A 16,674-nucleotide genomic window follows, 5' to 3' on the forward strand; every position below is an offset into this window, starting at 1 on the left:
AGTTGGAATGTTAAATAAATGAATTTCGGGTTTGAGTGTTTAATTTATAAGATGGGCATTTTTGGACCCCCTGCCTCGCCGAGCTTAACCTATATCTTGATTATGTTTTACTTTGAGCTGAGCTCAGCGAGCTCCTAGGTCTATTTCACACTTAGCGAAAATTTCACGTTTTTCAGCTTGTCGACAGCATTCCGTAGAATGGGCATAACTTCTAGCACAGAGCTCCGTTTTAGCTTCACCTTATATGGATGGAAAGGTCTTTTCACGTACTATAGCTTTCATTAAGGAACACTTTCCAAATTCTCAATGAATCAAGGGGTTATGGGTGCCCGAAATAGGCCCGTCAACTATTTTTGCAAAACATACAAACTTTCAAATTCTCCGCTAAACTCCCACGATACAAGTCTAACCTTAGTTCTAAGATACGGGATGTAACATTACCTCTTCCTTGGGATCATTCATTCTCGAATGATGATCTTGGTTGTATCGCGATTAATTTGGAGGCTCTACAGAAACTACGGTAGAGTTTACTCTGTAACTAAGTTATCTGAAACAGACTTGCTGAGACACGTGATCATTGAACTGACATGAACACATGCATATTGAACTGAATGAATACATGATTATTGAACTGACTGAATGTTGAGCTGACTGAATACTAGACTGAGTGAACACTGGACTAACTGAATACTGAAAAGCATGGAGATTATAGCGTAAGGTCTGAGTGAAGAGGTTAGTTACCTTCAAAATTTTCTGCTTGCTCTTCAACGAGATGGGGATGTTTGGGCTTCATGTCCTCTTCAGCTTCCCACGTAGCCTCTTCGATTTTATAATTTCTTCATAGTACTTTTACTGAAGCAATCTCCTTAGTTCTCAACTTGCAAACTTGACGATCAAGAATAGCCACTGGAATCTCTTCGTAAGACAAACTATTTTTAACCCCTGTGATCTTCGTAGGAACTATAAGAGATGGGTCTCCCATGAATTTCTTCAATATAGATACATGAAACACTGGGTATACAACAGCTAACTCTTGTAGCAATTCTAACTCATAAACCACCTGCCCGATCCTTCGCAGGATTCTATATGACCCAATATAGCGGGGACTAAGCTTCCCCTTCTCCCCAAATCTCATAACGCCTTTCATAGGTGAAACTTTCAGAAACATCCAATCATCAACTTGGAAATCTAGGTCTCTACGCCGCATGTCTGAATAGGACTTTTGGCGACTCTGAGCCATTTTCAACCACTCCTGAATTAACTTAATTTTCTCCATAGCTTGATAAACCAAGTCTGGCCCTAGCAACTCTACTTCACCAACCTCAAGCCAACCAATTAGCGACCTACATCTATGCCCATACAAGGCCTCATACGGTGTCATCTGGATACTAGAGTGGTAACTGTTATTATAAGCAAACTCAATGAGGGGTAGATGGTCATCCTAACTACCTTTAAAATCAATAACACACGCCCTTAACATATCCTCAAGAGTCTAAATAGTGCGCTCTGCCTGTCCATCTGTCTAAGAATGAAAAGCTGTGTTGTGGTTCACCCTCATGCCCAATCCTTTCTGAAAGGATTTCCAAAAGTTCGCTGTAAACTGCGCACCACCATCTGAAATGATGGAAAAAGGAGTCCCATGCAATTAGACGATTTCCTGGATATATAACTTGGCATAATTGTCTTCTAAATCTGTAGTCTTCACTGGCAAGAAGTGAGCTGACTTGATAAGTCGATCTACAATCACCCAAATCGAATCATGCTTTCGAAAAGAGCGAGGAAAACTTGTTATGAAATCCATGTTTATTATCTCCCATTTCAAGACGGAAATGTCTATGTTCTGAGCGAACCCACCAGGCCTCTGGTGTTCGGCTTTCACTTTCTAGCAATTGATAACGTCCAAATCCACTCCTCAAAGAGAAAGTGTACACGGTCCTATGCAATATAATTTACCCAACTATGAGTCGGGATCGATCCCACAGGGAACAATATACTAGGCGATTAAGAAAGTAGGGAACTTTCACTTACCAAGCTAAGCCAAACGATAGATAATATTTTGATTTTTGAGAAAATTATAACTAATTCGGAAATGTAAACTAACCTAGAAAGCAAGTAAAATGATCAATGGCCACAAGCATGGATACAAGAAACTCTCAAGTAACGATCCAATGTATTTTATGATTTTACAACTAAGAGCGGGTTTATGTTAATAGATAATGGTTTCTAAAATCTCATTGAAAGTCTTCCAACCAAATCAATGAATTTCACTCTAAGCTTTTCCAAGCCTTAGAGTGTGATATCAAGCACAACCAATTAAATCTCAAGTAACTTTTCTAGTCCTAGCTCAAGTTATTAGATGGGTTTAATGACCCAAATTCTTGTTAATTAATCTTTCCCAACCTAGATTTCCTCTTCAGAGCTCAATCAAAGTAAATGGGCGAGTCTTAGGGTTAGCTAATCCCTTAAGAAACATTAAAGAACAAAATTAATTAAATCAATAAAGACCCACTTCAATAGCAATAAAAATCATTCAATACAAAAGCAAAACAAGAGTTTCATCCAACACTTTAATCATAGAATATTTCCACAAACAAGAATCAAGTGAAGAAAATAAATACTACACACTTAGATATATAATACAAAGCAAGGAATTGAAGAAATGAATTAAAGGTTTAAGAAATGCTCAACCAAATCTTCAAATCTTCAACCCCAAAGTGTGGTGTAGGAGCCTAGTCTCCAAAACTTGTATGAAATGGCCAAAGATGAATATAATTGCTCCCTTGTCTTCCTTTTGTAGTTCCCCACTTTTTCCAAGTCCAAAAATAACAAAATAAGCCCCAAGTTTTCAGATTTGCAAATTTGTCCCGTTTTTGCAAAACTGTGCAGTTTTTGTCCAATTTGGCCTCTTTTTTACTTTATTTTCACTTGATTTCTTCTGATCACTTTTAAATCACATAAACCTATAAAATGGAAGTAAACGACATTAAATGCACTATTTTCTCAATCAAAACATAGCAACAATCTGAGATTAAAGAAGAAATAAGTTGGTAAAATACCAACTTATCAGCAATTTGGACACTTAGCCACAAAAGCTGCTACGTTCTTTTTCATGTTGTTACACCAATAAATCTCCTTAAGATCATGATACATCTTTGTGGAACATAGGTGAATAGAATACCTGGAATTGTGGGCTTCAGACATAGTCCGATCTCTGAGCCCATATATGTCTGGAACGCATAGTCTGCCTCTGTACCTCAAAGCACTATCATCTCCCCCTTGTTCAAAAGCCGTAGTATTGTGTTTGTGAATCCCATCCTTCAGCTGTAATAGGTAGGGATCACTAAACTGTTTTTCCTTCACTTCGGCTACTAAGGAGGATTCAACCCTGTTCCGACCAACAAAAGTCGAACTCTTAGACTTGCTAAGCGGTGGACTTCCTTCATCATAGTTCGCTTGTCTACCTCAACATGAGCTAGTATTCCCATAAAACGCCGACTGAGAGCATCGGCTACAACATTTCCTTTTCCCGAATGATAGAGGATATCAACATTATAATCTTTGAGCAATTCGAGCCACCTCCTCTGACGAAGATTCAACTTTCTTTGATTGAAGATGTACTGGAGACTCTTGTAATCTATGAATATATCTACATGCACTTCATACAAATAATAACACCAGATTTTTAGCGCGAATACTATGGTTGCTAGCTCAAGGTCATGAGTCGGATAATTCTTCTCGTGAGGCTTGAGTTGTCTGGACGCATAAGCTATAACCTTGCCATGCTGTATTAAAACACATCCAAGACCAACTCCTGAGGCATCACAATACACCACGAACCCTTCAGTTCCCTCTGGTAGCGTCAAGACTGGAGTTGAAGTCAACCTTTTCTTCAACTCCTCAAAACTTTTCTCGCAAGTATCAGGCCATTGAAACTTGACCTTCTTTTGAGTCAGTCTAGTCAAAGAAGAAGAGATAGAGGAAAATCCTTCTACAAAACGCCTGTAATAGCCTGCTAGACCCAAGAAACTTCTTATATCGGATACTGAGGTGGGTCTAATTTTTCACTTCCTCTATTTTCTGAAAGTCCACCTTCACGCCTTCGCCTGAGATAACATGGCCTAAAAACGCTATTGATTTCAGCAAAAATTCACACTTAGAAAATTTCGTATATAGCTTGCAATCCTGTAGTGTTTGCAACACGATTTTGAGATGTTCCGTATGGTCAGTCTCGCTACGGGAATAAATCAAGATGTCATCAATAAAAACAATAACGAACAAATCAAGATAAGGCTTGAAGACCCTGTTCATAAGGTCCATGAAAGCTGCTGGTGCATTCATCAAATCAAATGACATCACCAAAAAATTGAAATGCCCATAACGAGTCCTGAAAGCTATTTTAGGAATATCCACCTCCTTAACTTTCAACTGATGGTACCCTGATCTGAGGTCAATCTTGGAATAACACTGGGCACCCTGAAGTTGATCGAATACATCATCTATTCTGGGAAGGGGATAGTTGTTCTTGATAGTGACTTTATTCAACTGGCGATAGTCAATGCACATACGCAAAGACCCATCCTTCTTTCGGACAAACAGAACCAGTGCGCCCTAAGGTGAAATACTTGGCCTTATAAATCCCTTATCTAGAAGATCTTTCAACTGGAATTTTAGCTCATTCAACTCTGCTGGAGCCATTCTATAAGGCAGAATAGATATCGGTTTAATGACCGGAAGTAGATCAATTCCAAAGTCAATCTCCCTATCGGGAGGGACTCCGGGAAGATCCTCAGGGAACACTTCTGAAACTCATTTACAATTGGTATTGACTGGAGGGTGGGGGTCTGAGCATCTGCATCTCTAACTCGAACTAGATGATAGATATACCCTTTAGAGATCATCTTTCTGTCCTTAAGATAGGAAATGAACCTACCCTTAGGTTCTACTGCATCACCCTTCCATTCTAAGACTGGTTCACCCGGGAAATTCGAAACTTACTATCTTGGTTCTACAACCCACTGTTGCATAACAGGACTCTAACCAATCTATGCCCATGATTACGTCAAAATCTACCATCTCCAATTCTACTAATTCTGCTATAGTAAGGCGATGATATACTTTGACTGACATCCCCTATAGATACGTATAACTATAACTGATTCCCTAACTAGAGTGGACACTTCAAAGGGTTCACATTACTTTTCTGGTTATATCCCAAATTTCTTAGCAATATATGGAGTTACATAAGATAGGTGGATCCTGGATCCATAAGAGCGTAAATATTGAACGTGAAGACTGCTAGCATACCTGTGACAATATCTCCACGAGCCTCTGTATCCTGACGGCCTGGTAGCGCATACAAGCAGTTCTGACCACCGCCCGTTGTCATGACCCAAATCGCAGGTCATGGTGGCACCTACTTTACCCCCCCCCCCCCCTCCTCCCCCGGGTAGGCGAACTACTTTCCCAATCTGTAGAAACAAGCTCAATAAAAGAAAAAAAATGGGAATAAGTTATCAAGTCTTGAATACTCATAACTAGAAGTGTCCCAACATCCCTGAAATATGGTTAAAGGGTACAAGAGCGCTAAATACAATCTGGAATACAAGTCTAAAAATGCCTAAAGGCTACATACTATCTGTCGAATGCAACTATAGAATTATATAAAAGAGGATCCTTCAGGGGCCACAGATGACCAAGTAGTTCACCCTGAATGACCGAAGGATGTCACCCTCGCGTATCAGCCACGGGGCGTAGAACTGGAGCCTGGATTATACTCTGCACTCAACAAAAAGTGCAGCAAGAGTAGTATCAGTACAACATTAGTATCGGTAAGTATCATAGGCCGATAATGATTAGATAACGTACGAAGAAGTGGAAACTAACAAGTAGTACATAGAGCAAACATGTATGGTCACGTATCATATACAAGTAAAGTGTAAAACAATCATGAAATCAACCAAGACAAATATAGTTCACCAAATGATCAGTCATTATATGAGTGGATGAATGCAATGCAATACAATAGTCACCTCTCTCACTCCACTCTCGTACGCACATGCTAAGGGTAGTGCTTCAAAGTCATGACCCATGGGGGACCCACGAAGTCCATGTACCACTTGTGCTCTCCGGCAGAAAGCTCGGATGCTATCAATCATTCTCAATCTCCGGCAAAGACCTCGGAGTCTCTCTGTCACTCTCAATCTCTGGAAAGGACCTGGAGTCTCTCTATCACTCTCAATCTCCGGCAAAGACATCAGAGTCTATTAATCACTCACCTCACCATCAGGACAACGTAAGAATAATATGAAAAGCATGCCATGCATGATATCAGTCTCAATAATATCACCAATATACAATCAACAAGTACAAGTCATGTTAATGTTCACTGTTCAATTATCAATATTACACTTCCCTTTTATGTGATGAGTGAGCTAGTGTATGACAGAGATAAAAAAGGGTGATAATCACAGAAAATAACACATATGGCGACAAGCCCACATAACTGCTGATGGAACCAACCTAATTGGAATTCACCTCCACTTCATACCCGAAGGCCTATCATGTTGTGCCTTTCACTTTCTACAACTACATACGATTCTCTAATCAAAGTCTAACTAAAGTAAGCGATAACCTACCTCAATGGCGAGCGGGTGCCACGACCGATCAAACCAATGCCTTCCGTTTGCGTAGAGCCTCTGAACGATCGAAGTCTATCAAATTTAAAATCTATATTAGAATAAGAATCTAAGGAAACTCATATTGCTATACTTATATTCGAAACCCAAAAATGCACCCCGAAAAGTGACCTCGGGCCCACAAGGGCAAGACTGGAATTTTCTTTAAAAATCATTTCTACCCACAACCTAAGATTTCTATATTTAGAAAATTAGTCAATTCAATCCACAAATGGACTCTCAAAACATAAATTCTCATTTCTTAAGACTAGGGCTCAAAACTTTCAATTACCTCAAAATCTTAACTTAGGATAAAATCTAGCTTCCCACATCTCAAATACCATGAATTTAAAGGTTTTCATATGACCAATACACCTAATATCCAATTACATATACCTAATATATCAAAATTGTAGTCGTAGAAAATCATATGAGAAATCTTGAAACGCATGAAAATTTCGGAAACCAGTAGTTTAGAACCATCATTTTCGTATGAATTCAATAGTATTTGCTCCATTCATCATTACTGTTAATAATTAGCTCATCATGAAATAATCATTAGCCTTCATCTCATTGTCTAATCATCATCACTTAATCAAAATGGTAAATCAAAAGACGATATGTAATATTAAAGAAATCTTGAAGTATGCCCCTACAGCACAACGAAATTTGAAATGGAAATTCACTGCAACCTAAACCTGATACTAATCATTGAATGAATAATTACTCTAATCACAATGGTCCACCATTAAGTATTAATTATTACTTTTCAATTATTACCCAACCCATTACTTAATGATTGTCAACATAAATGGTAAAACATCACACCAAACTCTCTGCAACGAAGGTTACAATAGTACCTAGCATCTTATGAAGCTTGATAAATTGATAACTCCCTAACTTTTTATGCGCCAGATGAAATGTGAACTGCCCTACATTTATTTCTCTTTTCCAGATCACGTACTGATTTGAGGACTAGATATAACCCCTAAGGCACTTGCACGTAAGAAATATAAGGTGGGCTTGCCCGAATAGCTTATTACAATATTGATCCACTTCACTTATTCACATGGCCACTTTGAGTACTTTAAAATTTACACACTCCGTCAAATACTCTATTTACTAAATTATACCTTATATGAGCGCAAATACTATTTGTATGAATAAACTATTCATACTCATTAAGTAAATATATTCCAAACTTACCCATCAATTATATAAACGCGTCACCCATTCGTGCAATTCATATATGCCGAAAAGGACTACGGGAAGGGAATTTTGGGTAAAACAGGGTAAGAAGCCTAAACCGACTGAACTGGTCGTTACATCAGATACCAATCAAATAATCATTCATCCTCGAGCGAAATGAAAGAGGGTGGGAGGTAATACCTGAACCACCAAACAACTGAGGGTATATACTCCACATATCCACCTCGGTCTCCCAACTAGCCTCCTCAACCGGATGATGCTTCCACTGCACTTTAACTGAAGCTATATCCTTGGACCTCATTTCGTAACCTGTCTGTCTAAAATGGCCACGGGCTCTTCCTCGAATGCAATAATCTAATAAAAAAGCATTGAGTCTCATTGGATGATGTAAGAACCATTAGAATGGTACTTCTTCAACATAGAGATATGGAACACAAAATGGACTGCTGATAAACCAGGTGGCAAAGCTAGCTCATATGCCACCTCACTAACTCGCCTAAGGACCTTAAATGGCCCGATATACCTTGGACTCAACTTGCCCTTCTTCCCAAATCGCCTCACACTCTTCATGGCTGAAACCTTCAGCAGGACCTGCTCGCCAACCATAAACTCCAAATCACGAACCTTCCGGTCCGCATACTCCTTTTGCCTCCTCTTAGCTGCAAGAAGCTTTTCCTGAATCAACTTCACTATGTCCAAGGACTCTCTCAACAAGTCTGTACCCAAAGGTCTCACCTCAAACGCATCAAACCACCCAATCGGAAAACGACATCTCCTACCATACAAAGCCTCAAACGGTGCCATATCAATATCGAGTGATAACTGTAGTTGTACGTAAAATCCGTCGACGATAAGAACAGGTCCTAATGACCACCAAAGTCAATCACACAAGCTCGCAACATATCCTCAAGCACCTGAATAGTTCTGTCGGACTGACCATCTGTCTGCAGGTGGAACGCGATGCTAAGATCTAACTGAGTTCCCAATTCTTTCTGCAAAGTCCTCCAGAAATGGGAAGTAAACTGAGTGTCTCTGTCTGAAATGATAGAAATGGGCACTTCATGCAATCGAACAATCTCTCTAATGTAGATCTGTACCAACTTCTTTGAATTGTAGGTAATCTGAACCAGAATGAAGTGCGCGCATTTAGTCAATCTATCCACAATAACCCAAATGGAATCAAACTTGCCCAAGGTCTTTGGTAGATGAACTATGAAATCCATAGCTATCCTCTCCCACCTCCACTCGGGAATGGACATCCTCTGAGTCATACCACCCGGTCTCTTGTGCTCATACTTAACCTGCTGGCAATTCAAAAACTGGGCAATAAACTCCACAACGTCTCTCTTAATCCTACCCCACCAGTAATGTTGTCTTAAGTCAGGATACATCTTTGTTGCACCTGGATGAATGGAATATCTGGAACTATGAGCCTCTTTCAAGATCGACGGAATCAAATCGCCAACTCTAGGAATGCAAATGCGCCCTTTAATCCTCAAAGCACCCTCATCTTCAAGAATAACCTCTTTAGCTTCTCGACTTAGCACCTTATCCTGAATCTTGCACAATTTCAAATCCTCAAACGGCTGAGCCCTAATGCTCCAAAAGAGACGATCTTGCCTCTGAAATATCGAGTCTCACCATACTATTAGCCAAACACTGAACCTCCATGTCTAAAGGACACTCTTCCACAATCAAACACGCCCAGCTACCCATACTCACTGCCTTTCAGCTCAACACATCAGCTTCCACATTAGTTTTTTTCGGATGATAAAGAATGGTGATATCATAATCCTTGAGAAACTCCATCCATATACGCTGTCTCGAGTTCAGATCCCTCTGACTAAACACATGATGAAGACTACGATGATCCGTGAAGACCTCACAATGGACTCCATACAAGTAATGCCTCCAAATCTTCAAAGCAAAGACTACCGCTGCCAACTTTAAGTCATGAGTGGGGTAGTACTTCTCATGGACTTTCAACTGCCTCGAAGCATACGTGATCACCTTACCCTCTTGCATAAACACACAACCCAAGCCAATATGTGAAGCATCACAATAAATAGTAAAGTCCTTTCCCTCCACTGGTAAAGCCAAAATCGAGGCTGAAGTCAATAAAGCCTTGAGCTTTTAAAAGCTCTCCTCACACCCATCGGACCACTGAAAAGGCACATTCTTCTGAGTCAACCTAGTCAAATGGGAAGCAATAGATGAAAACCCCTTCACTAATCGGCGATAATAACTCACAAGGCCCACGAAGCTCCGAATCTCAGTCACCGAAGTAGGCCTAGCCCAATCTCTAACTGCCTCGATCTTCTTGAGATCAACCATAATCCCATCCTTGGACACAACATATCCCAAAAATGCCACAGAACTGAGCCAGAACTCACACTTGGAAAACTTGGCATACAACTTCTTCTCATTCAACATGCCAAGCAGATGCTTCTCATGATCTTCCTTACTCTGAGAGTACACCAAAATGTCATCAGTAGACCATGATCACAAACGAATCCAAGTAAGGCTTGAAGATTAATCCATGAACGCTGCGGGGGCATTAGTAAGCTCGAAAGACATCACCAAGAACTCATAGTGACCATAACGGGTCCTGAAAGCGATCTTCGGAACATCCTCTGCTCGAATCTTCAACTGATGATAGCCTGACCTCAAATCAATCTTAGAAAAGATTGATGCACCTGAAGCTGATCAAATAAGTCATCAATGCGGGGTATTGGATACTTATTCTTGATTGTAACCTTGTTCAATTGCCGATAATCAATACACATCTGCATAGTACCATCCTTCTTCTTCACGAACAGAACGAAAGCACTCTAAGGAGAAACACTGGGTCTAATGAATCCTTTGCTCAACAAGTCTTACAACTGCTCCTTCAACTCTCTCAACTCTGCCGGAGTCATTCTATAGGGTGGAATAGAAATAGGTCGGGTGCCTGGCTCCAAGTCAATACAAAAGTCAATATCTCGATCAGGCGGCATACCAGGCAAATCTGTGGGAAAACCTTTGAGAACTCACAAACAACTGGTACCGACTCCAAGGAAGGAGTACCTACAGTAGTATCCCGAATATAAGCCAAATATGCTAAACATCCCTTATCCACTAACTTCATTGCCCGAAGAAATGATATAATCTTCTTAGGTGCTGGACTAGGAGTACCCTTCTACTCTAACCGCGGAATACCCGGCATGACCAACGTGATTGTCTTGGCGTGACAGTCTAAAATAGCATGATAGGGAGATAACCAGTCCATGCCTAGAACAATATCAAAGTCCACCATATCTAAAATAACAAAGTCTACCCAAGTGTGGTACTCCATAAACGTGACCACACAAGACCTATAGACCCGATCTACTGTCACAGAATCTCTAACAGGAGTAGAGACGCGAATAGGTACATCAAAGAATATTTGGTTCATTCAATGTACTGAAAGTGAAAAAAGTGAAAACAAGGTTTAGGTGTTTTTCAAATTCCATTTGAAATTTTCATGGCCAAACGCTGATTTTCAAATAAAGTGAAATAATTTTCCGGAAAAAAGTAAAAACTTCTCATGGCCAAACGGGTCCTAACATACTATAGTACACTTGAACAATGTTTAATTATTTAGGTCTTTATATTTTGCATCCTTAATTATGCAAATGAGTAGTGTGTAGTGCCAGCTTTTTCTACCGATCCGTCATTCGTTTATATATTAATATAATCAAAATAATTTGTCGAAAGGTCAACTAACACGTTCCTGTCATTAGATAGTTTTTTAAAAGGGAAAAGGGGCAAATATACCCCTCAACTATAGGATATGGAGCAAATATATCCTTCGTTAAAAAAAAGGAAGATTTATGCCCTCGCCGTTAATGAAAAGGGGCATATATACCCCTCAACTATAGGATATGGAGCAAATATACCCCTCGTTACAAAATTGGTGCAAATATACCCCTGTCGTTTTAAAATGGTGCAAATATACCCCTGTCGTTTTAAAATGGTGCAAATATACCTTTTTCACCGACGATTTTTTAAAAAAAAAGATATTTAGGTTATTTTTTAATTAAAAAATATCACGTGACTTTAAAAAAAGTCTACCCATTTTTTTGTGTAGACATACTTTTCTAAGGTCACATAGTAATTTTTTTTTTGATAGGTGGGGTCTGTTCGTTTAAAAAAAATATCTCCGTGACTTTAAAAAAATAAGTCTACCCATTTTTTAAAAAAAATAAGTCTACCCTTTTCACTGACGGATTTAAAAAAAAAAATTTAGGTTATTTTTTAATTAAAAAATATCACGTGACTTTAAAAAAAAGTCTACCCATTTGTTTGTGTAGACATACTTTTCTAAGGCCACATAGTAATTATTTTTATAGGTGGGGTTTGTTCGTTTAAAAAAAAAATCTCCGTGACTTTAAAAAAAATAAGTCTACCCATTTTAAAAAAAAAATAAGTTTACCCTTTTCACTGACGGATTTTAAAAAAAAAAATATTTAGGTTATTTTTTAATTAAAAAATATCACGTGACTTTAAAAAAAAGTCTACCCAATTTTTTGCGTAGACATACTTTTCGAAGACCACATAGTAATTTTTTTTATAGGTGGGGTCTGTTCATTTAAAAAAAATATCTCCGTGACTTTAAAAAAAAAAAATCAACCCTTTTCACTGACGGATTTTAAAAAAAAAATATTTAGGTTATTTTTTAATTAAAAAATATCACTTGACTTTAAAAAAAATTTACCCATTTTTTTGCGTAGACATACTTTTCTAAGGCCATATAGTAATTTTTTTTTATGGGTAAGGTCTGGTTCTTTTAAAAAAATGAGTAGACTTATTTTTTTTAAAGTCACGGAGATATTTTTTTAAACGAACAGACCCACCTATCAAAAGAAAAAATTACTATGTGACCTTAGAAAAATATGTCTACACAAAAAAATGGGTAAACTTTTTTTTAAAGTCACGTGATATTTTTTAATTAAAAAATAACCTAAATTTAAAAAAAAAAAAATCGTCGGTGAAAAAGGTATATTTGCACCATTTTAAAACGACAGGGGTATATTTGCACCATTTTAAAACGACAGGGGTATATTTGCACCATTTTAAAACGACAGGGGTATATTTGCACCAATTTTGTAACGAGGGGTATATTTGCTCCATATCCTATAGTTGAGGGGTATATATGCCCCTTTTCATTAACGGCGAGGGCATAAATCCTCCTTTTTTTTTAACGGAGGGTATATTTGCTCCATATCCTATAGTTGAGGGGTATATTTGCCCCTTTGCCCTTTTTAAAATCTAAACCGGTATAGAAAAGTTTTAAAAAGCGTAAGAGCACATGATTGTGAAGAGTGCTACTAGCATAAGAAAGTTATTATTTACTTATGAACTGAACACCTGTAATAATTATATATTAGTAATAATGTAATATACTACTCCTGAGGCGCATTCAGCATTTTATTTATTAATTACGAGAACTTCATATATTTTGTTCATACTTTGGATATATATCAAAATATTACAAAGGCAATGAGAGGTTTTAGAATACGAGTCACATTTGATTTTTGATACAAACTTAAATATCATTTTCTCAATTTTCTCAAATACAATTTATAAATTTAGAAAATATTATAAATCACAATCTTGAATAACAATCGTTCAAAATAGTTGAAAATATTCTACTAAAAAGACTATATTTAAACGAATCTCCACTAATGATTAGGTCAACTTTCTCCCACTTGTAAGTCGAGGAAAGGTACTTCAATGAATTTTGAAATCAAAACTGCAAGTAAAACAAAATATCCAAGTCTCCCTTTTACTTTTCTTTCATATTTCAGTCACATCTAGGCAGGGGCGGAGCCACATTGGCTCCCGGGGGTTCATTCGAACCCCCTCGGTGAAAAATTACAGTGTATTTTCAAAGTTAAAATTATTTTGTTATGTATATATAGTAGATGTTGAACCCCCTGACTTCTCCGTGTATTTACCTTTTAGAATTTTTGAACCCCCTGGATGAAAATCCTAGCTCCGCCACTGCATCTAGGTGGAGAAAATTGTAAGTTGTGACCCCTTATTTTTACTTATCATTTAGTGTAATTTTTTTCCCGAGTAATATTTAGTATATAATTTGTTTATTTCAACATTTTTAGGCTGGATGGACTATGGGAAGAGGGATAGAATAGGAGAAGGTTACATACTCTTTTTTTTATAGTACCCGTATATTAAAAAATATCGTGTAAATAACGGTGTGCTGAAAATATTAGTGAATTTTTATACTGTTAAATGTAAACTCACTCGCTTTTTTTATTGTTTTTTATTTTTTTATCTTGTGTTCGATATATATTTTGAGATTGGATAATTCAGATAAAATACTTCCTAAGATAAACGCTTTTATTCCTATAACTCGACTTTGACTTTCACTCTTGCAAGTCCTTAGAAGCTGGAAAGGAACTTCAATGAAACGTGAATTTAAAATTGTAAATAAAAACAAAATGTGACCAAGTCTAAACTCCTTGTTGTTTCTTCAGCCGACTTACAATGGGTCATTGACACTTATGCCCCTATTATATGCTGGTATTTAATTTTTTCTCCTCATAATAAATAAATAAAAAATTGCGGGACATGAATTTATATTTTCAAATCATGATAGCCTACAAGTTATGGCCCTTGCCCTTAAAGAACCTATACCGCCGGACATAAGTTCAATTCCTAAAGGATAGATGTAATTAAATACCAACCCATAATCCATTTGAAGGGGAAAAATTAATTTAAGACCAGCCCATTTGAAGGGAAAAACGTGCAATTTCTTCTCTTTTAATTAGTGGAGAAGATTAGGTAGAGGAACAGTGGTAACAAACACTAGTCCATTGAAATATGATCTGTACAACACGTTTAAAGTTGATCCGTCTATTTATTGATTTGGTCTATTTGAATTCGGCTAATTCAACTCATCTAAAATTTAGGTTGATTTGTAGTCCAAATTGACTCACGAGAAATTTTGTCACAATTATTTTTGAAAGACATTTTTTTTTTGATACAAACAAGAAATTAAAATTTTAGTAAGAATTGAACGAGTTGGGTTTGACTCGTTTGTTAGCCTATCTCAGCCCAATCCATTTCAGTCCATGTAATTTTTGGATAGCTTATTAACTCGCCTGTTTATTTAAAAATTCATTTTGCCCTGCTTAAATTTAGTTCACTCCGTCCATTTGACACCATAAGTAGGAGTACTACTTTAAGTGCAAATGGGAGCTTTGCCAATATATTTTGCTTCTTTAATTTCAACCATGATTTTTTTTTTCATTTTTTTTTTCCTGATGAAGGTATTTGTGAATTGTGCATCTAAGAGAGTGAATATATAAAGGAGTTAAGGCGAAGTTGAAGCTCTAGTATTTTTACATTGCAGTTTCATTTTAAAAAAATTCAAACATTAGCGATTTTTCTTTTATTTGACCAGGTTAAAGAATAAAAGATTCTGGAAAAAAAAGTTGGAAGAGTGTTCAGACAAATGTTTCCTATATCAATAATGTTAAGAAATTAAATTAACACTTTCTCATGGTTTTTATGTTGTTGAAATATGATCGAACTTATTTATAACAGTTATCATTTATAGCAACATTTTATATAGGAGACAAGTATTCTTTTGCACCGAATTTGTTATATTTTATCTCGTATTACAGAGTGACCATCATTATATACCAGACATTTTTTGTAAAACTACCCCGGATAAGAAACTACTCAAATATTAATTGATTTTGCCTTTAACTACAATATGTTAATTCTAATAAATTTTTGCTGAAAGCTTGGATGAATTTTTTTGCTAATTCAAGCATTATATTGCTAAGAAAAGACCTTAATTTACGAAACAAGCTATAATTACAAATTTTCTTGCATTAAACTTGAAGAAAAATTAATTTTAATCCGTTTTAAATTATTATGTTCTTTAAAAAGTTCAATTATTTGTAGATATAAAATAATTAGTTACAAATATATTAATAATATCTTATCTTTTTTAAAATTTTAATAAATGAAATATGCATATCTCTTGAAATTTTAAATTAAATATTTTTTATAACATAAAAATTGAGATAAATAACTTTTTACCGTATTTTTATTTATAACATTGAATAAGATCTAACCATCAAAATATTGTATTTGTATAATGGTCATTCACTGTAGCAATAAAAAAATGTCGGGATAAACGATGCATTATAGAGAGGTCTCACTATACAAAAATATTAAACTTTAATGCAAACTTATAAATTAAGAAAAATTAATAACATACTTCCTATTAAACCACTCCATCAAGATTTCATTCACATTTTTTTTTATGTCTGGACCGCATTGACCAAATATTTTACTCCTTAATGAAAATGTAGGTACATATATCTTTTTCTCAACTCAAAGGATATTTGACTAAGCTCATAAGCTAGTCAAACTGACTTATAACTAACCACTTCTTAACTTATTAGTAATTACAAGTACACTCATAAATTTCCCCCAAACTGTAATTTAGTCAAAATTAACTTTCTATTAAATCACTCGGTCAAGATTTCATTCACAATTTTTTTTTGTCAGGATTTCAATGACCAATTGTTTTACTCCTTAGTGAAAAGGTAGGTATTCAAATTCTTTTCTGGATTAGAGAAAATTTGATTAAGCTTATAACCTGGTCAAACTGACTAATCAGCACTTCTTTAACTTTTTAGTAATTGCAAGTACATTCACAAACTTCCCCAAACTGTAACTTAGTCAGAATTAACTTCGTATTAAATCACTCTGTCAAGATTTCATTCACAGC

Source organism: Lycium barbarum, chromosome 2 (assembly GCF_019175385.1).
Source record: "Lycium barbarum isolate Lr01 chromosome 2, ASM1917538v2, whole genome shotgun sequence".
Taxonomy (NCBI): Eukaryota; Viridiplantae; Streptophyta; class Magnoliopsida; order Solanales; family Solanaceae; genus Lycium; species Lycium barbarum.